Genomic DNA, 22605 nt, shown 5'->3' on the forward strand with positions numbered 1-22605 from the left:
GTGGGACACGGAATGTGTCCAAACTGATTAGCTTGTATCCACCCCAGTGCTTAGAACAGTATCTGGTGCATAGTAAATGCTTAAGAAATACCATTAAAACAAACAAACAAATAAAAAAACAAAACCCAAATTGTTTGGGTCCTGAAGGGAGCTGGGAGGGAGGACACAGCAAGGGTTGAAAAAGTGGACAATACATTACAGGGAAAATAGTCCTTCATCCTGCAGACAGGATGAACCCAATAAATCCAAACTTTCCAGATCTTCCTAATTCCTTACGGTGTGTAGGAGTTCCCTCCCATAGCTCAGTCTCTCAGGGCTGCATCAAAAGCTGCAAAAGAAATCACCAACCGGAGAAGTCATAGGCCTTAGGTCAGTTGGCTGTCCGGACTAGCCGTCTCAACAGAAGACAGGCCACCAAACGATGTGGCCTAGTGGAGAGAGCCTGGGCCTGGGCGTCAGAGACCTGGGTCCTAATCCCAGCTCCGTCACTTGTCTACTTTGTGATCTGGGGCAAGTCACTTAACTTCTCTGGGCCTCAATTAATTCATCTGCAAAATGGGGGTTCAATACCTGTTCCTCCCCTGATTTAGATGGTGAGCCTCAACTGGGACCTAATCCCCAGCACTTCGTACAGTGCTCGACACAAAGGAAGTCCTTAGCAAATACCACGGTCGTTATTATTATTAAAAAGCTCCACCAGCTAAAGCAGCAGTAGTCAAATCTGGCAAGGATCAGGGGCCAAACCAAGCACCAGTTTTGGCACGTTCTGCTGAAAGTCAGGGAAGGTAGGCTCTTTATGGGCAGAGATCAAAATTCATGCTTCCGTAGTACTTTCCCAAGTCCTATTTAGTAGTAATAATGGTATTTATTGAGTGTCCACTGGGTACAATTGACTGTACTAAGTGTTCGGAGACGTACAGAACAAGTGACACATTGGCACTTAGAGTCTAATGGGAGAGACAAGAAAATGTTTACAAATAAGAGTACTCAACGGAAGTAATTGCATGCAACAATTAAATAGTATATACACAAAGGAGCTCAGGATGGGTATAAATAGGGCCTACGCGCTGGAAATAGAAGGACTATGACTTGTATGACTCGTGGTGCCGGGAACTAATCCAGGAAGGCTTGTTGTAGGAGGTGGGGTCTTAGGAGGGTTTTGAATGTGGGGCGCCCTGTGGTCTGTCAGATTTGCAGAAGTCACGAGTTCCAATCTTGGGGAACAGTTTGGGCGACGGGACAAAGGCAGGAGAGGAGAGAGCATGGTACCTACAGTTAGAAGGTTAAATAGAGAAGACTAAAGAGAGTGACCTGGGGAGCAGTGGGTGAAGAGAGCAGATAAGAGAGGTGGGGAGAGCCTTGAAGCGGAGTGTGAGGAGTTTTGGCTTGATTCGGAGGAACGTGAGGAGTCGGTGGGGAGTTTGGGGGAACAGAGAGATGCGGTGGTAGCGACGCCCCAGGAAGATGATCCGAGCAGTAGCGTGAGGAGCGGAGAGAGGTTGGAAGCAGGGAGACTATACCAAAGGAACAAATATGTACCATCCCTAGCCTAGAGGACCTAACAATCTATCTGGGGGGGGTCATCATCATCAAATGCCGTCGAGTCATTTCCGATCCACAGCGACTCTATGGACAAATTTTCTCCAGAATGTCCTATCTTCGCTCTTCTGCAGCCGTTCCGGCACGTATATCCAAAGTTTTCTTGGTAAAAAACACGGAAGTGGTTTACCATCGCCTTCTCCCACACAGTAAAAACTTAAGCCTCTGCCGTTGTCTTTGATCAACATTTTGATCCCTTGATCATCTGCCTTTGATTCTTTCCCAAGCCGCTGTGATGCTTAGGCTTAGACCTTTCGGTTATGCGTAACCCTGGCGAGAGAATATCCCTCCGTGGCAGAGCCATTATAAGGCATCGAGTCATGGGAGAGATTTTGAGGGTGCAGAATAATAATAAATAAACGCGTAAGTGGGAAGATGAGGTAATCATCAATCAATCAACGGTACTTATTGAGGCCTTGCTCTATAAAGAACACTGTGCTAAGAGCTGGGGAGAGTACAATACAACAGAGTTGGTAGACATGATCTCTGTCCACAAGGAGTTTACAGTTTACAGGGAACAATCGGGGAATACCTGCTGGAGGAGGCAACTTTATAGGAGATTTAGAAGGAACTGAGAGGCTCAGACTGAGGTGGGGGGCGGTTCAGTCAGGAGGGTGGGCATGAGCAGTTACAATTTATTCGTACTGATGTCTGTCTCCCCCTTTTAGGCTGCTCGCTCTTGTTGTGGGCAGGGAATGTCACTGTCTATTGCTGTATTCTATTCATTCATTCAATCACATTTACTGAGCGCTTACTGTGTACAGAACACTGTACTAAGCACTTGGAAATTCGGCAACGAGAGACAATCCCTATCCAACAGCAGGCTCACAGGCTAGGAGGGGAGAGACAGACAACAAAAGAAAACAAAAAAAGGAGACAGGCATCAATAGCATCAATATAAATAGATGGAATTATAGATATTTACACATCATGAATAAAATAAATAGAATAATAAATATGTACCTATATCCACAAGTGCTATGGGGCGGGGAGGTGGGTACAGCAGAGGGAGGGAGTCGGGGCGATGGGGAGGGGAAAGGTCTACGGTCTAAGGTCTATTGTACTTTCCCAAGCTCTTAGTACAGTGCTCTGCACAGAGTAAGCGCTTAATAAATATGACTGAATGAATGAATTCAATGAATAAGCGCTTACTCTGTGCAGAGCACTGTACTAAGTGCTAGGAATGTACAAATCTGCAACAGATAGAGACAGTCCCTGTCCATTGATGGGCTTACAGTCTAATCGGGGGAGACGGACAGATAACACCAATAGCAGTAAATAGAATCAAGGGAATGAACATCTCATTAAATGAATGAATTGAATAAATAAATCAATGAATGAATTGAGAGCTGACAGGGAGATTCACACAGCAGGCAGGTTTGCTTGGGACAAGCAAAGATCTGGGGCGCAGTGAGAGAAGAGAACAGAGAGGTAAGAGGGAGTAAAACCAGGGTGACCCTTGAACCCAGTGGCTATTTAGAGATCGCTTGTTATCTGCAGTCAGTCAGATATGCAAAACGGAGGACTCCTGCTGCTCAAGTTTGCCCAAGAAGCCAACCAAGTCCATGAAACAGGAGGGCCAGAAGGATATTTGTATAAAAGCCAGACAGTACACAGACATCACAGCTGGGAACGGGTCTATCAACTCTATGGGACTGCATTCCACCACCCACTTAGTACAGTGCCATCTGCAAAGAGCAAGTGCTCAATAAATACCATCAACTGATTGATGGATTGATTGGACTGACACGGTTACATCTTGATTTTTGTTTTCCCTTCCCACCGAAGGTCTTAAACCAGAAATATTTAGAGAAAAAGAAGGGGGTCACGGAGTTCTGGGAAGGGGAAGTCCAGTACAGGAGCGGAAGGTTCAAGGGGAGAGGGAAGTTCAAGAGGAAACGTCACCTTTAATGGTGGTGGGGTTTTTTATGGTATTCGTTAAGCGTTTGCTTTGTGTCAGGCACTGTTCTAAACAATTGGGTAGACACAAGCTAATCAAGCATCCCAAAGGCGGCTCCCCATTTTACAGATGAGGCAACTGAGGCACAGAGAGCTTAAGTGACTTGCCCAAGGCCACACAAGGGGCAGAGCCAGGACTAGAATCCAGCTCCCCCCGACTCCCAGGCCTGTGCTTGATCCACTAGGTCACCGGCACGTCACAGTTGAGAAAGCGCTGATGTTCAAGCTTCTCAGTCAAAAAAATCAATGTTAATGGTATTTATTAAGTACTGTGTGCAGAGCACTGTACTAAGCACTTGGGAGAGAACAATCTAACAGAGCTGGTGGACACGTTCCTTGCCCACAACAAGCTCAGAGGCAGAGCCGGGCACAGTGTTCGTGGATCAGACTCCTAGGCCTTTGTATAAAGACCACTGCTTCTAGCAACCCAGTCTGGTAAGGGGGTGATTAATAATAATAATAATAATGTTGGTATTTGTTAAGCGTTTACTATGTGCAGAGCACTGTTCTAAGCGCTGGGGGAGATACAGGGTCATCAGGTTGTCCCACGTGAGGCTCACAGTTAATCCCCATTTTACATTCCCAGGAGATGAGGTGAGCTTCTCATGGGCAGGGAACTTATCTGCTAACTCTGCTATTGTACTCTCCTAAGTGCTAAGAACAATGCTATACACAGCAATTGTATTTATTGGGCGCTTCCTGTATGCAGCACACTGTACTAAGCGTTTGAGAGAGTACCATAGAACCGAGTTGACAGACACATTCCCTGCCCACAACCAGCTCACGGTTTTTGTTTTATGGTATTTGTTAAACTCTGGGAGAGATAAAAGCTAATCAGGTTGGACACAGTTCACATGGGGCTCAAAGTCAATCTCGATTTTTACAGATGAGGTAACTGAGGCTCAGTGAAGTGACGTGTCCACGGTCACAGAGCAGGCAAGCAGCGGAGCCAGGATTAAAACCCAGGTCTTTCTGAGGACCAGGCTCATGCTCTATCCATTCATTCATTCATTCAATAGCATTTATTGAGCGCTTACTACGTGCAGAGCACTGTACTAAGCTCTTGGAATGTACAAATCGGCAATGAATAGAGACAATCCCTGCCCATCGACGGGCTTACAGTCTAATCGGGGGAGACGGACAGACAAAAACAATAGCAATAAATAGAATCAAGGGAATGAACATCTCATTAAAACAACAGCAATAAAGAGAATCAAGGTGATGTACATCTCATTAACAAAATAAATAGGGTAATGAAAATATGTACGATTGAGGGAATGAGCACAGTGCTGAGGGGAAGGGAAAGGGGGAGGAGCAGAGGGAAAGGGGGGAAAAGAGGACTTAGCTGAGGAGAGGTGAAGGGGGTAGAGGGGGAGCAGAGGGAGCAGAGGGAAAAGGGGAAGCTCAGTCTGGGAAGGCCTCTTGGAGGAGGTGAGCTCTAAGTAGGGTTTTGAAGAGGGGGAGAGAATTAGTTTGGTGGAGGTGAGGAGGGAGGGCGTTCCGGGACCGCGGGAGAGCGTGGCCCGGGGGTCGACGGTGGGATGGGCGAGACCGAGGGACGGTGAAGGAGGTGGGTGGCAGAGGAGCGGAGCGTACGGGGTGGGCAGTAGGAAGAGAGAAGGAGGAGAGGTAGGAGGGGGCAAGGGGATGGACAGCCTGGAAGCCTAGAGTGAGAAGTTTATAATGATGGCACTTAAGTGCTTACTATGTGCAAAGCACTGTTCTAAGCACTGGGGAGGATACAAGGTGAACAGGTTGTCCCACGTGGGGCTCACAGCCTTAAATCCCCATTTTCCAGATGAGGCAACCGAGGCACAAAGAAGTGAATTGACTTGCCCAAAGTCACACAGCTGACAAGTGGCAGAGTGGGGATTTGAACCCATGACCTCTGACTCCCAAGCCTGGGCTCTTTCCTCTGAGCCACGCTGCTTACGCACTGCTTGGACTCTGAGCTCGTTGTGGGCGGGGAATATATCTGCTTATTGTTGTGGCGTACTTGTGCCCTGCACACAGTAAGCGCTCAATAAATACAACTGACTGATACAAACTGATGCAAACCGCCGATACGAAGAATGATTCGTTTTTCTCTGGCTTGCAAGTTCCCTAAAGTAACTTTGCCGACCCTGATTTCTAGAGTCCGTTCACATCCACTACCCGAGATCCAGCCAAGAAAACATCTACGGGAAGAAGTTGGACATTTCTCATTACAAATGACGGCTGTTAATGGAAATGACAGCCTTCCGCTTAGCCAGAGAATGGCACGCCAGAGCAGCTGAAATAAAATCCTTCCCACCCCATCATGGCATCATCACTTGATTCTGTGTCTGGAAAAATTTGTTTTTGTGCCAAGCGGTATAATAAAACATTTGCCATTGCTTGAAAAAAATGCGGAGGTGCCTTAAGGATGATTTACAAGGGAAGGAGAAAGATAGAAAGGAATCCTGTAGAGAAGCAGCCCGGCCTGGGAGTCGGAGAACCTGGGTTCATTCATTCAATTGTATTTATTGAACGCTTACTGTGTTCAGAGCACACAGTTCTAATCCCGGCTCCGCCTCTTGGCTGCTGGTGTGACCTTGGGCAAGTCACTTAACTTCTCTGTGCCTCAGTTACCTCATCTGTTAAATAGGGAATAAGACCGTGAGCCCCATGTGGGATAGGAACTGTATCCGACCCAATTATCTTGTGCTTAATATAGTGCCTGGCACATAGTAAGCGCCTAACAAAGGCCAGGAAAAAATGGCGTGGGTAGGATTTCAAATAACCCATGTAAAGGAATTCCACTTTAGAGTTTGGGAGCCTTACGGGAGTTGGTAAACTAAACTTTCTCTGGGAGCAATTCAGACCACTTTGAAATATTTATTAGTAGTAGTAACAATAATAATGACAATAATAATAATAATACGAGGTGGTTTCCTCGAGAAACTTTCTCCTCTGTGCCAATTACAAGCCAAAAATGTCCAACTGAGTTGCACAGGTTTTTCTAGGTCACCACATACGTTTTAATTCTCATTTTCTGGAGGGGAATAAACTGTGGTCCCAAGAGAGCTGCATTTTACAGTTCACAGAAACCCAACCCTTGGTCCTGTCTCAGCACCACACCATTATCTGGTTCTTGGCAAACTTAAAATTCTTCCTTTAGAAACTATTTCCTTTTAGAGGTCAGCTGAAAGCCTAGTTCAAGCACGGCATTGATAAAACAGAACACAGCCCCACTCTCAGAAATCTATCCACTGAGAGCCCGAGTATAAAAACTCTCCTCGGTGCCAGGGTTTAATAGACATCATAGCTCAAATGTTGCTTTGTGTTAGTGCAGCTGTATCCACAGGGGAAAGTTAAAAGAATGATTTGAAAATGTTTCCTACTTCCGCCAGACTTCTCCCTGCAAGGAAGGGGTTTACAGTATTCATTTATTTATTTATTTTTTAACATGGAGTAGCAATAAATTCGTGGGCTTGGGAGCCCTAGATGATAAACAGAGAAACACTAGAAGTCTGGCGTTATTTCTAATCCTTTACAGATTTTGCACATTCCACAGCTCCATCGAGGAGGCTTCCAGAGAAGGGTAAACATTCTCTACTCAAGATGCTTTCATTCTTTCTCAGGTTCTACTTTCCTTGTTTCTACCGAGCGAACTCTCGCAATGTTCTCTTCTCCTGGGCAGTGATCCTGAGTGAGAAGTCAAAGCCGTCGGCTCGGAATTCCAGTTACTAAGTATGAAAATGCCCTCCCTACACCCTCTGCAGATGGGATGAGATCATTCGGATTTTTTTTAAGAAATTGCACTATGTAAGGTATTTAAATGCAATTCTGGTATCCCGGGGCAACCTCGGCTCTCGTGACCACTCACGGCTGGGCCGAGACGGCCGCCTGAGCGTGAGGTGAGGGGGAGGGAGTCATGGGAAGAGGGACGGGACCTGTGGGATTTGGGAAACTACGGCCCAGGAGGGCTGAAAGCTGGTGGCTTCGGGGTTTCGGGCCCCGATGGGCCCCTCCGTGTGACGGTTACAGGACTGGATTCGGACCCCAGTTCAAGGCCCCTCCTCCCAGGCATCTATGTGCTGCTCGTTGTGGATAGGGAATGTGTCTACAACTCTGTTGTATTGTAATAATAATAATAATAATTGTGGTATTTGGACACAGGTTGGACACAGTCCCTGTCCCACATGGGGCTCACAGTCTTAATCCCCATTTCAGAGATAAGGTACTCTCCGGAGAGCTTAGTACAGTGCTCTGTGCTCGCTGAGCGCTAAATAAACATGATCGATCGATCCTCATCTGAAGCATTCGATTCCCCCGGCCTCCTTCCCATTCCTGGAGGTTGCTCCAGATGCTCCTTGCTCAGTCTCAGGCCTGGGCCAACTCTCCCGCTTTGACCCCCGGGATTCTGAGGGATTCTGGGTCCAAGGCAAGTGAAGAGCAAGGGGCGCCTCTGGGATCCCCCCCAGACTGTAAGCTCGCTGCGGGCAGGGAATGTGTCTGTTTATTGATATAGTGTAGTCTCCCCAGTGCTTAGAACAGTACTCTGCACGCAGTAAGCGCTCAATAAGTACGACTGATCGACTGACTGACAAAGTAGGGTGGGGGGCAGAGGGAGTTTTACCGGAGAATAAGATCCACTCCCTTCCTCTTTTCTCTCATTCCCCAGTCGACAGACCCAAACTCACGATTTGTCTGGTCCTCTGTTTCCTCCTTTGTAAAATGGGGATTCAATAACTGTTCTCCCTCCTACTTAGATTGGAAGCCCCTATTAAAAAAACAAATGTTGGTATTTGTTAAGCGCTTACTATGTGCAGAACACTGTTCTAACCGCTGGGGGACATACAGGGGAATCAGGTTGTCCCACATGAGGCTCACAGTCTTCATCCCCATTTTACAGATGAGGTAACTGAGGACCAGAGAAGTGAAGTGACTTGCCCAAACTCAGCTGACAAGTCGCAGAGCCGGTATTCGAACCCATGACCTCTGACTCCCAAGCCCGTGCTCTTTCTACTGAGCCACACTGCTTCTCAATAAGGGACAAGGCTTATATCCACCCCGTCTATCCTTGAATCTACAGGGATGGTCCGATGTTTACTACAGTTCTTGGCACATAGTAAGCACTTCACAAATACCACAGGTATTATCATTATTACATTCACAAGTGGTACTTCCCCGGCCTCACGGATTTTTAAACAGGAAATCAGATGTGCAACGTGATGCTGCTTTAGTACATTTTTTTTTAAAGCACACAACTATTCCTTTAGGGGCACCCTGGTCGATTTGGGGATTATCCAGGTTTATTGTTTCTCTACTTTCTCTCTCTCAACTCCCGCGTTGTCGATCTCCTACTAATCAACCCAGTCCTCAGTGAAGGCAGGCAGAAGATAGAAAAAGAAATGCAACTCAAATCGGGCCTATTTGGCTATTCATCATCTGCGTTGGTAAAAGGTAAAAGCTGTGTTGGAGAAGAGAATGGAATGATCACCTAAGGAGTTTCCCTTTTTTGGATTTCAATTATCCACTCGTTCAGCTTAGACTGTGGACCTCATGTGGGAGAGGGACTGTGTCTCACCTGATCATCCTGCCTGCACCCCAGCGCTTAGCACAGTGCTGGAGCAGCATTCCTATTGGATAGAATGGGCCCGGGAGGCAGAAGGAACTAGGTACTAATCCGGCTCCTTCGCTTGTCTGCTGTGTGATTTTGGGCAACTCACTTCACTTCTCTGTGCCTCAGTTACCTCATCTGTAAAATGGGGATTGAAACTGTGAGTCCCGTGTGGGACAGGGACTGTGTCCCACCTGATTAGCTTGTATCTACCCCAGAACTTAGAATTTACCCGGGGTTGGAATCCCGACTCTGCCAACTTGTCAGCTGTGTGACTGTGGGCAAGTCACTTCACTTCTCTGGGCCTCAGTTACCTCATCTGTAAAATGGGGATGAAGACTGGGAGCCTCACGTGGGACAGCCTGATTACCCTGTATCTCCCCCAGCGCTTAGAACAGTGCTCTGCATATAGTACGTGCTTAACAAATACCAACATTGTAACAGTGTTTGGGACACGGTGAGCACTGAACAAATACCATCATTAATTGCTGAGCACAGAGTAAGTGCTTAATAAATACTATAATTGCCTTGGGTAAGGTTGGGGGAGGGGTTGGTTGGATTGTGCAGACCCCACCTTCACTCTCTGACCACCAGCATCCTGAGGGGTGTGGGGTCTTGGGGACCCCATTAGTGGAGAAAGATGGGGGGAGAGGGAGTTTAGGAGAGAACGAGGGTGTGGGTGGGGCAGGCCTGATTCTGACGTCCGGGCTCGAGTTGCGGGCTGCTAGGGAGCAGGGGGTGGCGGGGGCTGCCAATCAATCAATCAATCGATCGTATACATTGAGCACTTACTCTGTGCAGAACACTGTGCACTAAAGAGACTACACTACAACAGAATTAGCAGACATTACCTGTTCATCACACTGGCTAGATGCAACTTAATTATGTTGGACACAGACCCCGTTCCACATGGGGCTCACGGTCTAAGTAGGAGGGTGAACTAGAATTGGGAACTGACCACTCGACTGCATCACCAGAAGAATCAACGTGGCCTAGTGGAAAGAGCACGGGCCTTGGAGTCAGAGGACCTGGGTTCTAATCCTGGCTCTGCCAACTGCTTGCTGTGTGACCCTGGGCCATTCCCTTGATTTCTCTGTATCCCAGTTTCTGCAAACTTCAAGATGGGGATTCAATACCTGTTCTCCCTCCTACTCAGCCGCTGAACCCCATGCGGGACAGAGACTGTGTCAGACCTAATTCATCTGTACCTATCCCAGCGCTTAGAACAGTGCTGACACATAGTAAGCGCTTAACAAATTTCATAAAAAACAAACTTAGAGGGGGAGGCAGACATTAATGTATACAAGTAATTAATTTAAAAGATAAACTGTAAAGATATGTGCATAAGTGCTGTGGGGCTGAGGGTGGGGCAAATATCAAATGGCAAAAGGTAACAGATCCAAGTGCACAGACGACACAGAAGGGAGAGCGAGAAGTAGTGTGGCCTAGTGGATAGAGCACGGGCCTGGGAATCAAAAGGACCTGACTTCACTTCTCTGGGCCTCAGTTACCTCATCTATAAAATAGGGATTAAGACTGTGAGCCCCACGTGGGACAGGGACTGTGTCCAATCCGATTTGTTCGTATCCACCCCATCGCTTAGTGCAGTGGCTGGCACACAGTAAGCGCCTAACAAATCTTGTCTTGTCATATGCCGTCGCGTCGTTTCCGACCCACAGCGACACCACGGACACATCTCTCTCAGAAGGCCCCTCTCTCCATCTGCAATCGTTCCGGTAGTGGATCCAGAGAGTTTTCTTGGTCAAAATCCGGAAGTGGTTTATCGTTGCTTTCTTCTGTGCGGTAAACTCGAGTCTCCGCCCTCAACTCTCTCCTGTGCCGCTGCTGCCCAGCACAGGGGAGTTTTGACTTGTAGCAGATTGCCTTCCGCTCGCTAGCCACTGGCCAAACTAGGAACGGAATGGGGAGGCCTCTGCTTGACTCTTCCTCCCATAGCCGAGACTGGTAGTATCCTGGAAACTCTCCAGGTGCAACCCTGAGAGGGCTCTCAACAAATACCACAATTTTTAGTAAAAGGAGGCTTAATCGAGGAAGGCCCGACAAGCGATGATTAAAGCCAGATCGAGTGCTCCGCACACAGTAAGCGCTCAATAAATACAATTGATTGATTGGTGGCCACTGAGCCGCTTCTTCGGCTACTGATGGGGTAGCAAGTTCTTCCAAACACAAAGAAAATCCACCAGAGAAAGAGTCCGACCTCTCCCAGGATTTGGCTGCTATGAGAACGAATTACATGAAGGAAATACAACTCTCGCACTCGTTATCTCTCTGCGGATTGGGTTGGCGCTGAACTTCCTGGTTAAGTCAAAAGCCCCAAGGAACCGGACTGTCGGGGGAAAAACAATGGCACATTCAAAACCGATTCCACTTTGGCCCTTTAGAAAGGACTAAAAGCAAAATCTACTTTTTAGTCCTCTTGTATTCCTTATTTAACTGATTCGGTGTTGCTTATTGAGCACCTGCTTCGTGGGAGCAAGGTTCTGGGTGCCAATCAATGGTATTTATTGAGCGCTTACTATGGGCAGAGTGCTGTACTAAGCGTTTGGGAGAGTTCAATACGATGACAGAATTAGCCGCCACGTTTCCTGCCCGTACGATCTTACAGTCTAGAGGGAGCTTACCAACTGTTATAGACCCACTGCTCTGCTTCCTCTCCAAATCCTTTTCGATCCGCTACGACTGGATTATCACTCCTTTCACTCTACTGAGACTTCTCCCTCCAAGGTCACCGAATCTCTCCGAGTCTTACCGGATCTAACAGCCTCCATTCCATCCTAATCCTCCTTGACTGCTAGTTTGCCTTTGGGGGCCACTCTTCTAAACTGGAAAAGGTAGCTAACCTTGGGTTTTCTGACAGGTCTCTTGCTTCTCTGGCCACTCCTCCTCAGACTCTTTCACCAGCTCTTCCTCTGTCTCACAACCCCTAAGTGTCCGTGACCCTTAATGCTCTATTCTGGGCCCCTTTTTCCTTTTTAGTTCTCATTCACCCCTTGGAGAGTTCAGTTGCTTTTCAGGCTTCAACTACCATCACTATGCAAATGACTGCTAAATCTCACTTGCTAGCCTTGGCCTCTCTCCTTCCAAGCAATCTCACATTTGCTCCTGCCTCCAGAAGGACACTTTGACCCGGATATTCCACCGGCACCTCGAGCTCAACTCAACTCCTCGTCTTCCCTTCCATTTAATCAAATGTTCTGCTCCATTAAACGTGAATTTTAAGGAGAAGAAATCAAATTTTTGTATTTCCTCAAGGAGAGAAGCAAATCGCCGAGGGATTAACTTTAACTGTTCAAAAAACGACTCAATAAGCTAACGATTTTCCCTCAGCTTGAAGAACAACTTTCCCTCCAGAAATTCAGCAGTAGCAACATTGAGAACTCACGCTGTGCAGAGCACTGTACTTCAGGGCTAAGACTACAGAAGAACAAAAGTAACACATAACCCCTGCCCTCGAAAGGCTTACGGTCTAATGAGGGAGACAGACCCTAATCAGGTAAAACTGTGATGGTACAGATGCAAATGATAGAGACAAAAGTAAATAAATACCTAAATTTAAAAGCAGCGTGGCCTGGTGGAAAGAGCACAGGCCTGGATATCAGAGGAAATGGGCTCTAATCCAGGCTCTGCCACTTGCTTGCTGTGTGATCTTGGGCAAGTCACTTAACTTCTCTGTGCCTCAGTTTCCTCAATTGGAAGATAGGGATTCAATACCTGTTCTCCTACCTACTTAGACGGAAAGCCTCAACTGGGACAGTTGGCCTGACCTGATGAACTTGTATCTTCCCCAGTGTTTGGAACAGTGTTTGGCACATAGCAAGCACTTAACAAATACAATTATTATTATTTAAGTGAATTTAGTCAATGTATTCCTCTTATTATTTTTATATTTGTTAATCTCTTACTATATTCATTCATTCAATAGTATTTATTGAGCGCTTCTATGTTCAGAGCACAGTACTAAGCGCTTGGAATGTACAATTCGGCAACTGATAGAGACAATCCCTGCCCAGTGACGGGTTCACAGTCAAGTACTGTTCTAAGCACCGAGGGTAGAGACAAGTTAACCAGGTTGGACACAGTCCCTGACCCACATGGGGCTCACCGAACTCAATAGGAGGAAACAAAGGCATTGAATCCCATTTTAAAGATGAGGAAACTGAAGCTCAGAGAAGTTGTGACTTGTTCAACGTCAAACAGCAGGCAAGTGGTGGGGCTGGGATTAGAACTCAAGTCCTCTGATTCACAGGCCAGGGGTCTTTCCACTAGGCCATGCCGCTTCTGTCGATCTCGGCCCTTTAAAGCAAACAGTCAAAAAAAAAGATATCCAAAAAGTTCTCTCATCAACGGGCCCTGAGGCATCTATGTCTTTGAGGAAACAGAGGATTAGCTTGGGTTGTTAGGACGAAGCCACATGCCACTGATCTCCACTGGCACAGGGATGTTTGCGACTTTCAAAGGCCAAATATGTCTCAAGGCTAAGACTGCAACAACAAACAGGTTCGCACTTCAGGCAAACTTCCTTCGCCATCTCAATTCTGTTTCCGCCATATACCACCGTCGCCCGATCTTGCCACCTGAGCTTGCCCAGACAAGAAGAGATATACAGTCTCTATTTATTCCAATTCTCCCACGGGCACCTGGTTCGGTGACATCATCCACATTCCAGGCAGGCAGCACTTAAATTCCCGCCCCGACAGCGAGCAGGAGACTTAAAGTAGTCGTCGTTATCAAGTCCTCTCTCCGAATCTGGCCTAATTTGAGATCTCAAGAGGGCCCAAAGGAGCGAAAGAGGCAGGCGGAGACAAGCGAACAAGAGCGAAAGAGAGACAGAAGTTCTGAAGGCTTACATAGTGGATATTGGCTACATCCTGGGATAAAAATAGAGGATTCCTCTCGGTGAAAAGGCGAGCAGACATTTTTCAGGGGTGTCAGCGAGGGGCAGAGAAGCAGGCATTGCCAGGGGGCAAGAGAAAACTGGGGAGGGTGCAGGGCCTGGGGCTCGGTGCGGGCACCTTCGCTCTTCCAATCGATCAGTCAGTGGTATCACCCCAGCAGGGTACGAGGTGTCCCGAACTAAGCGCTTAGCAGAGAACAATAAATGAGAGTGGTTAGGCATGACCCCTGCCTTCAAGGAGCTTACCAACTAGGCTGGTTGGCTTGAGACCAGGTGGGCAGGGTGGCCACCACTGCAGCGAAGTAATTTTCCCAACAGAAAAAGCGTTCCAGCAATTACTGTTTCACCAGAACCGCATTCCAGCCATTCTGGTTTATTCTGATTAATTGTATTTACATCTCAGCGCATTTCCTGGAGATAAAGTGTTCTGCTAATCTGAAAAACCCTAATTCCCTATCAACTCCAGATCCCACATTATTCTGGGATTTGTCAAATGCTTGCTATGTGCACTGTTCTAAGCCGCTGGGGCAGATGCGAGATAATCAGGCCCCACAGGGGGCTCACAATCTGAGGAGGAGGCAGAACAGGTATTGAATCCCCATTTTATAGATGAGGAAACCGAGGCACAGAGAAATTAAGTGACTTGCTGAGGTCGCAGAGCCGAGACCAGAACCCAGGGGTCCTCTGACTCCCAGACCCACGATCTTTCCACTAGACTCCTTCTCGACCCTCTAGAGCCTGGAGGTAATAACACAACTCCTTGACTAGAGAAGCGGCGTGGCTCAGTGGAAAGAGCCCGGGCTTGGGAGTCAGAGGTCATGGGTTCGAATCCCAACTCTGCCACTTGTCAGCTGTGTGACTTTGGGCAAGTCACTTCGCTTCTCGGTGCCTCAGTTACCTCATCTGTAAAATGGGGGTGAAGACTGTGAGCCTCACGTGGGACAACCAGATGACCCTGTGTCTACCCCAGCACAGAGAAGCAGCGTGGCTCAGTGGAAAGAGCCTGGGCTTCGGAGTCAGAGGTCATGAGTTCGACTCCCAGCTCTGCCACTTGTCAGCTGTGTGACTGTGGGCAAGTCACTTCACTTCTCTGTGCCTCAGTTACCTCATCTGTAAAATGGGGATTAAGACTGGGAGCCCCACGTGGGACAACCTGATTACCCTGGATCTCCCCTAGCGCTTAGAACAGTGCTCTGCACATAGTAAGCGCTTAACAAATACCAACATTATTATTACCCCAGCGCTTAGAACAGTGCTCTGCACATAGTAAGCGCTTAACAAATACCAACATTATTATTATTATTATTACATCTTTCGTCTGCAAGGCCGAGGATGGTTCGGCTGGTGAAAGGCGGTGCTTTCAGTCACGGAAAATGAGATTTGTGGATGGGGACAGGAGTCTTCTGGCCTCTTCTCTTGGATCTCCAAGGTTTCTCAATACATATTGGGGTCAGGGAGGAGTGGAAGTAGAACCCCATGTCCCAGGACCAAAATCTTCTCCCCAGACTTTCAGCCGGACCCCTTTTCTCCCAGCAAATCTAGCTCTCGCAGGGAGAGAGCTGGGCCCGCTCCATTCTCAGCAGGAAGGGTCCTTCCTTCGCTTCAGTGGCTTGGCTGATTCTACGCCACTTCGAGTCAAGATGGCTGAGCGGGATCCCCTCAAAGAGGCAGGTCTACTTTGCCCCAGAAAACGATCTCCCTCTCTAGCCTTTTGGACTGCGTCCAACCCAATCTGCTTGTATCCACACCGGTGCTCAGAACGGTGCCTGGCTCATAGTAATCGCTTTACAAATTCCACAATTATTATGATTATTATTAGAGTTTTAGCTCATTGTGGTCAAGGAAAGTGTCTGCCAACTCCGCTGTGTTGAATTCTCCCAAGTACTTAGTAGAAACAACATGGCAGAGTGGATAGAGCATGGGGCTGGGAGTCAGAAGCTTTTAATGCCAAATCCATCTCTCGTCTGCTCTGTGGCCTTGGGAAAGGCACTTCACTTAACGGAAAGAGCCTGGGCTTGGGAGTCAGAGGCCGTGGGTTCTAATCTCGGTTCTGCCACTTAGCTGTGTGACTTTGGGCAAGTCACTTAACTTCTCTGGGTCTCAGTTCCCTCATCTGTAAAATGGGGGTGAAGACTGTGAGCCCTATTTGGGACATTCTGATTACCTTGTATCTACCCCAGCACTTAGAAAAGTGCTTTGCACATAGTAAGCGCTTAACCACTACCACCATTATTATTATTATCTACCCCAGCACTTAGAACAGGGCTTCATTCATTCATTCAATCATATTTATTGAGCGCTTACTGTGTGTAAAGCGCTCGGGAGAGTACAACAGACACATTCCCTGCCCACAGTGAGCTCACAGTCTAGAGCCCAGGCCATGTGCTTGGCATATGGTAAGAGCTTAACAAATAATTATTTTTTAAAAAAAGACAAGTTGAGAGTGGACTGGCAGGATGCCACTGCCCAGAGGCTGTGTTCATCAACCACACCTCTCCATCGCCACTTCCAGGGGCACACAGACCTGGTCCTTGAGGCGATTCCAGATACGGGGCATTTCCTGGTATCTGCGTCAACTCGCCCACCAGAAGAATGTCTTCCCCACTAAAAACCCTGCTCTTGAGCCTCCCTTCAGCTCCCCGATCTTTTTTTTTTTTTCTAAATGGTAAGCGCTCATAATGTTCCAGGAACCGCTCTAAACGCCGGGCTACATACGAGGTAATCAGATTGGACCCGGTCCCTATCCAACGTGGGACTCGCAGTCTTAATCTCCATACTTCAGACTCCTCACCACCCTGGACCCTTGAGATTCCCTCTGGAGGGGGAAGGAGTCCCTCCCTCTACCACAGAAACCAAGAGGAGAAAAACAAAACCGTTCCAAGCGCCTAGTACATTGCTCCGCACATAATAAGCGCTCAATAAATACTATTGAATGAATGAATGAATGAATTTCGTGGCCATTTTTCCCTACCAGCTTGCGCCCGTGGACCCCCTGCTGCTGCTTCTTTCACCGGGTTCCTCTTTCACGCCAATCGAGTCCCCCTCCAACTCCTCCGAGAAGCAGCGTGGCTCAGTGGAAAGAACCCGAGCTTGGGAGTCAGAGGTTATGGGTTCGAGTCCCGGCTCTGCCACTCGTCAGCTGTGTGACTATGGGCGAGTCACTTCGCTTCTCTGGGCCTCAGTTCCCTCATCTGTAAAATGGGGATTAACTGGGAGCCTCACGTGGGATGACCTGATGAACCTGTATCTCCCCCAGCGCTTAGAACGGTGCTCTGCACATAGTAAGCGCTTAACAAATACCAACTTTTACCCGGTGGTTTTACCAGCTGGCACGGCCGTCCCTCAACTAGGGGCAAACAAGGAGGAAGGGCCTCAAGCGCCAGCTCTTCTGCCATGTGGCAGGGCTGCCTGCTGGGGAAACAGCCCATCTCGGGAACCGGTATTTCTGTGGCCTCGGCCCAGGGAGGCGAGGGGAGGGGGTGTATTCAGGATGAAAGTATTGTCCCGGAAAATACGTCTGTTCTTTGACCTACCCACTCCCGCCTCCTCAGAGAGAGAGCTCCACACCAGGTGTCTTGCCAACCAAATCCTGAGCCTTCTGCCCCCAGATTAGGCACCCTTATCACACACCTCCTACGAGCACTCCTCCCTCCCTGCCTTGTTGGTAGGGAAGCCCCACAGAACTGGAATTGCTGTTCTTTGCCCTCCGGGAGATGACTTTTCGAGATTATTCAGGCATGCCCTTTTGAGATCGATCGAGCAGCCATCTATATCGAGCGCTTACTGGGTACAGAGCACTGTACTAAGTGCTCGGGAGAACACAATACAGCGGCATTGGTTGACAAGAGCCCACAGTGAGTTTAGAGTCTAGAGGGGGAGACAGATATTCGCTCCTCTAATCAGAAACCCGACCCCTCAATATTCAAAACGCTGCCCTCTTCTAAAGCAGCATGGCCTACTGGAAAGAGCACAGGCCTGGGCTCTAATCCCAGCTCTGCCACTTATCTGCCGTGTGACCTTGGGTGAGTCACTTCACTTCTCTGGGCCTCAGTTTCCTCATCTGCAAAACAAGGATTCAATCTCTGTTCTCCCTCGTCCTTAGACTGTGAGTCCCACGTGGGACCTGATGATCCTGTACCTACCCCGGCACTTAGTCCTGACAGATGCCACAATTACTATTTTGAAGGACATGTTTTCTGAGTTTCCAGTCCACAGACAATTAGGTGAGAAGATCCACCCGTTTCCTCTTCCCACCTACATATTACCTGTTGGCAAACTTCTCCCACTCACCGGCCACACCCCTCCTCTACCCTCGAAAAAGCTAAACGGTTTCTAGTTCTCTCTCCGCCAGTCTTCCCGAAATCCTTCTGCGGAGAGGCTCCCCTCCCCATCCAACTCTAGTGACCAACTCACCCGTCCCCAGCGCCGGAACCTAAATTTAAAGCATATTTACGTCGGGCTCTTGGTGGGCGTCACTCCTCCGACGGTCGCAGAAGTAGGGAGAAATCTGTCTATCTACAATTGATGCCGCGTCTAAGCTCCTGGAGGGCAGCGGGCCCTGATTCGAACTAGCTCCTCCTGGCACTTACGATCCCAGCGAGCTCCCACGGGCCGTGATCTGTTCTCACCTCGGCACCCAGGTCCTCTCCTGTAGCTGCGATCGTGGTTAAAGAAACCAGGGGACAGTCGGTGAAGTCACCCGTAGCCAAGGCAGCGATGGTGGGATGAAACGGCAGCTCGCGTACGATTGGCTGAAAATGACGGTGAGCTGCATGTGATCGGCCGGAAACCCCAAAGAGCTCGGACTCTGATCGGCTCAAACACCCCTCGAGTCTTCTCCTCTCTCTTACTGTCTTTGGGTGCACGTGTGCGAGTGAATGGGAGCGAGCGTGTGGACGATGGGAGAAAGAGGATAATAGCCTTCCTCTCTCACCTGGCTCTCCCTGATCTCCCTGCTTGAAGTTGGAGGAAGCTATTTCCTTCTCCGATCTCGTAAACAGAGTCGGATTTTCGTTCCCTTGATCTTCCTCCTTCTAGCCTGGCACGGGTGGATTCCTTGCTCGGCCACTCCAGTTTCACTTCCACCAGGACTGGCCCAACGTGCACGGTGGGAACGCTCTGGGAGGGCGTTATCTACTGGAAAATTCCTTTGGCAGGAGCGTGGCTCAGTGGAACGAGCACGGGCTTGGGAGTCAGGGGTTATGGGTTTGAATCCAGGCTCTTCCACTTGTCAGCTGTGTGACTCTGGGCAAGTCACTTCACTTCTCTATGCCTCAGTTACCTCATCTGTAAAATGGGGATGAAGACTGTGAGCCTCACGTGGGACAACCTGATTACCCTGCATCTACCCCAGAGCTTAGAACAATGCTCTGCACATAGTAAGTGCTTAACAAATACCAATATTATTATTATTTGGCGGCCTGTTTATGCAGGCCGATTTTACTCTCATAATCAATCCAATGCTGCCGGGGAAAGCACAGGTCAGACAAGGGAGATGTTTCCGAAGCCATGTACCAACTGATACACTCTTCCAGAAGTCACAGGCCAGCTAGCCTGTCCGATAATAATAATAATCTTGGTATTTGTTAAGCGCTTACTATGTGCCAAGCACTGTTGTAAGCGCTGGGGAAGATACAAGGTGATCAGGTTGTCCCACATAGGGCTCACAGTCTTCATCCCCATTTTACAGATGAGGGAACCGAGGCCCAGATAAGTTAAGTGACTTGCCCAAGGTCACACAGCTGACAAGAGGCAAAGCCGGGAGTAGCCTGAATCAACTGTCCGAGACTTTGAATCATAGCACGGGTGGAGTCAGGCCTGCTTGCTTGGTTTCTTGCATCTAATCAAACAGTGGTTTCTACTGAGCGCTGACTATGTGACAGAGCACTCCACTAAGCACTTGGTAAAGTAAAATAGAATAGATTTTTGGTAGGTGAGATCCTTGCCCATCAGGAGCTTACACCCTAGTCAGTCAGTCAGTCAATCGTATTTGAGCGCTTACTGTGTGCAGTGCACTGTACTAAGCATTTGGGAGAGTACAAGACACGTTCCCTGCCCACAGTGAGCTTACAGTTTAGAGTGGGAGACAGACATTCATATAAATAAATTACAGAGATATACAGAAGTTCGGTGGGGGCCGGAAGGGGGGATGACTAAAGGGGGTCGACGCAGAAGGGAGTTTAGGAAAAGGAAAGGAGGGCTTAGTCGGAGAAGGCCTCTTGGCAGAGATGTGCCTTCAATAAGGCTTTGAAGGGAGAAGAGTAATTATCTGTCAGGTACGAGGCCGTCCCAGGCCAAAGGCAGGACGTGGGCGAGGGGCCGGCGGCAAGATGACAAGAGCCTGGATCTGGGAATCAGAGGACCTGAGTTCTAATCCCGGCTCCACCACCTGCCACTTGCCCAAGTCACTTGACTTCTCTGAACCTGGGTTTCCACATCTGTAAAATGGGGGTTCGATACCTGTTCACCCTCTTACTTAGACTGTAAGGCCACTGTGGGACAGGGATGGAGTCCAATCTGATTAACTTGTATCTACTCCAGCACTTAGTACTTGTCACATAGCAAGCACTTAATTCATGTTGTTATTATTATTATTATTACAGGGGGAGATGGATATTTAAATAAATTACAGATAGGGGAAATAGTAGAGTATAAAAATATGAACGTAAGTGCCGTGGGGCTGAGAAGAGTATCGAAGTGCTTAAGGGGTACACAGCTTAGTGCACAGTCGACCGTGAGGAGGGCGGCTATTGCCATTGTTCTTGTCTGCCTGTCTCCCCGATTAGACCGTAAGCCCGTCAGAGGGCAGGGACTGTCTCTATCTGTTGCCGATTTGTACATTCCAAGCGCTTAGTACAGTGCTCTGCACCTAGTAAGCGCTCAATAAATACTATTGAATGAATGGACAGGGGAAATGGGGGCTTGGTCATCTTCGCATCCTCTCTACCACTGCTGTGACGGGAGCACGGTAAGAAGTAGGGAGGGAAAGGATCAGTCGATGGATCGACGGGATTTATCGAGCGCTCACTGGGTGCAGAATGCTATTCTAAGCACTTGGGAGTGTACAATGCGAGAGACCTGGCAGCACGGTTCTCTGCCCCGAAACGGGCTTACGGCCTAAGGATGAAGAGAGAAGCAAGGGCAGGGCGATTGGCTGAAAACCACAGTGCACAAGGCATAACGTCCGGCAGGGGAACACTTCCGTTAAGAATTAACGGTCCATTAAAAGGGACCGAGAAGCAGTGCGGTCTAGTGGCTAGAGCACGGCCTGGGAGTCAGAAGGACCTTGGTCCTAATCCCAGTTCTGTCCCTTGTCTGCTGTGTGATCTCGGGCAAGTCACTTCTCTGTGGCTCAGTTACCTCAGCTGTAAAATGGGGATGAAGACTGTGAGCCCCACATGGGCCGGGATTATGTCCAATCAGATTAACTTCTATCTACCCCAGCACTAGACTAGTGTTTAGCACGTAGTAAGTGCTTAACAAGTACCATAATTATTATTATCATTATTATTTCTAGAGTCCACACCTTCCTAGTCTTTGTATTAGAGTTCAATAATAATAATGATAATTTAGAGGATGATAGGTGCTTATTATGCATCGAGCACTGTTCTAAAAGCTGGGGTATATACAAGTTTATCAGGTCGGATACAATCCTTTTCCCACGTGGGACTCACAGTCTAAGTAGGAGAGAGGCACTGAAAACCCATTTTGTAGATGGGGGAACTGAAGCACAGAGAAATTGAGTCTCCCTGACTTGCTCCCTTTGTTCTTCCCCCTTCCCAGCACCCTGCATTTACGTACATATCTGTCATATATGTATTTATATTAATATATTGATTATAATAATATATATTAATTGCCCGTCTACTTGTTTTGTTTTGTTGTCTCTATCTCCCTTCTAGACTGTGAACCCATTGTTGGGCGGGGATTGTCTCTATCTGTTGCCAAATTGTACTTTCCAAGCATTTAGTACAGTGCTCTGCACACAGTAAGCGCTCCATAAATACTATTGAAGGAATATCTCTCTCCCCCTACAGATCTGTACGCTCACTGTGGGCAGGGAACGCGTCTGTGTATTACTGTTTTTTTTGTACTCTCTCAAGTGCTCTGCACACGGTTAGCGCTCAATAAATACTTCTGAATGAATGAATGACTTGCCCAGGGTCAAACAGCGGACAAGGGGCAGAGCTGGGATTATCAATCGATCGTACTTATTGAGCGCTTGCTGGGCGCAGAGTGCTATTCCGAGTGCTTGGGAGAGTACAATCTAACAGAGTTGGTAGACACGTTCCCTGCCCACAACGAGCTTAGAGTCTAGAGGGATTACAACCCACGTCCAAGCTCTTTCCATTAGGCCCAGCTGCTTCTCCACTAAATCAAGTTAGTGCCTGTAACTGTTCCCGCACCCAGCTTCAGAAATGTTATTCTTTCGATAAGGTGCGATACTTTATTTACATCTGAAATACCAAGAGGACAAAAGGAAGTTCAAAATTTGCCACATTTCCCTTCCTAAAGGCTCTGGGGAAGACAGGAAAACCACGGAGGGCCC

General features: G+C 48.1%; 1 protein-coding gene and 1 non-coding gene across 6 annotated transcripts in view; both read right to left on the minus strand.

The window, feature by feature from the left end:
- The window catches only part of RIN2 (Ras and Rab interactor 2), a 248243-nt gene that overhangs the window by 134371 nt on the left and 91267 nt on the right, over positions 1-22605 (minus strand). The gene's annotated exons all lie outside the window — the stretch shown is intronic.
- LOC114817079 lies at positions 11011-11148 on the minus strand. Its single transcript, XR_003764931.1, has one exon. It is a non-coding gene; the product is annotated as a small nucleolar RNA SNORA7 (small nucleolar RNA).

The sequence above is a fragment of the Ornithorhynchus anatinus genome, chromosome 1 (genome assembly GCF_004115215.2).
Source record: "Ornithorhynchus anatinus isolate Pmale09 chromosome 1, mOrnAna1.pri.v4, whole genome shotgun sequence".
NCBI classification, from domain to species: Eukaryota; Metazoa; Chordata; class Mammalia; order Monotremata; family Ornithorhynchidae; genus Ornithorhynchus; species Ornithorhynchus anatinus.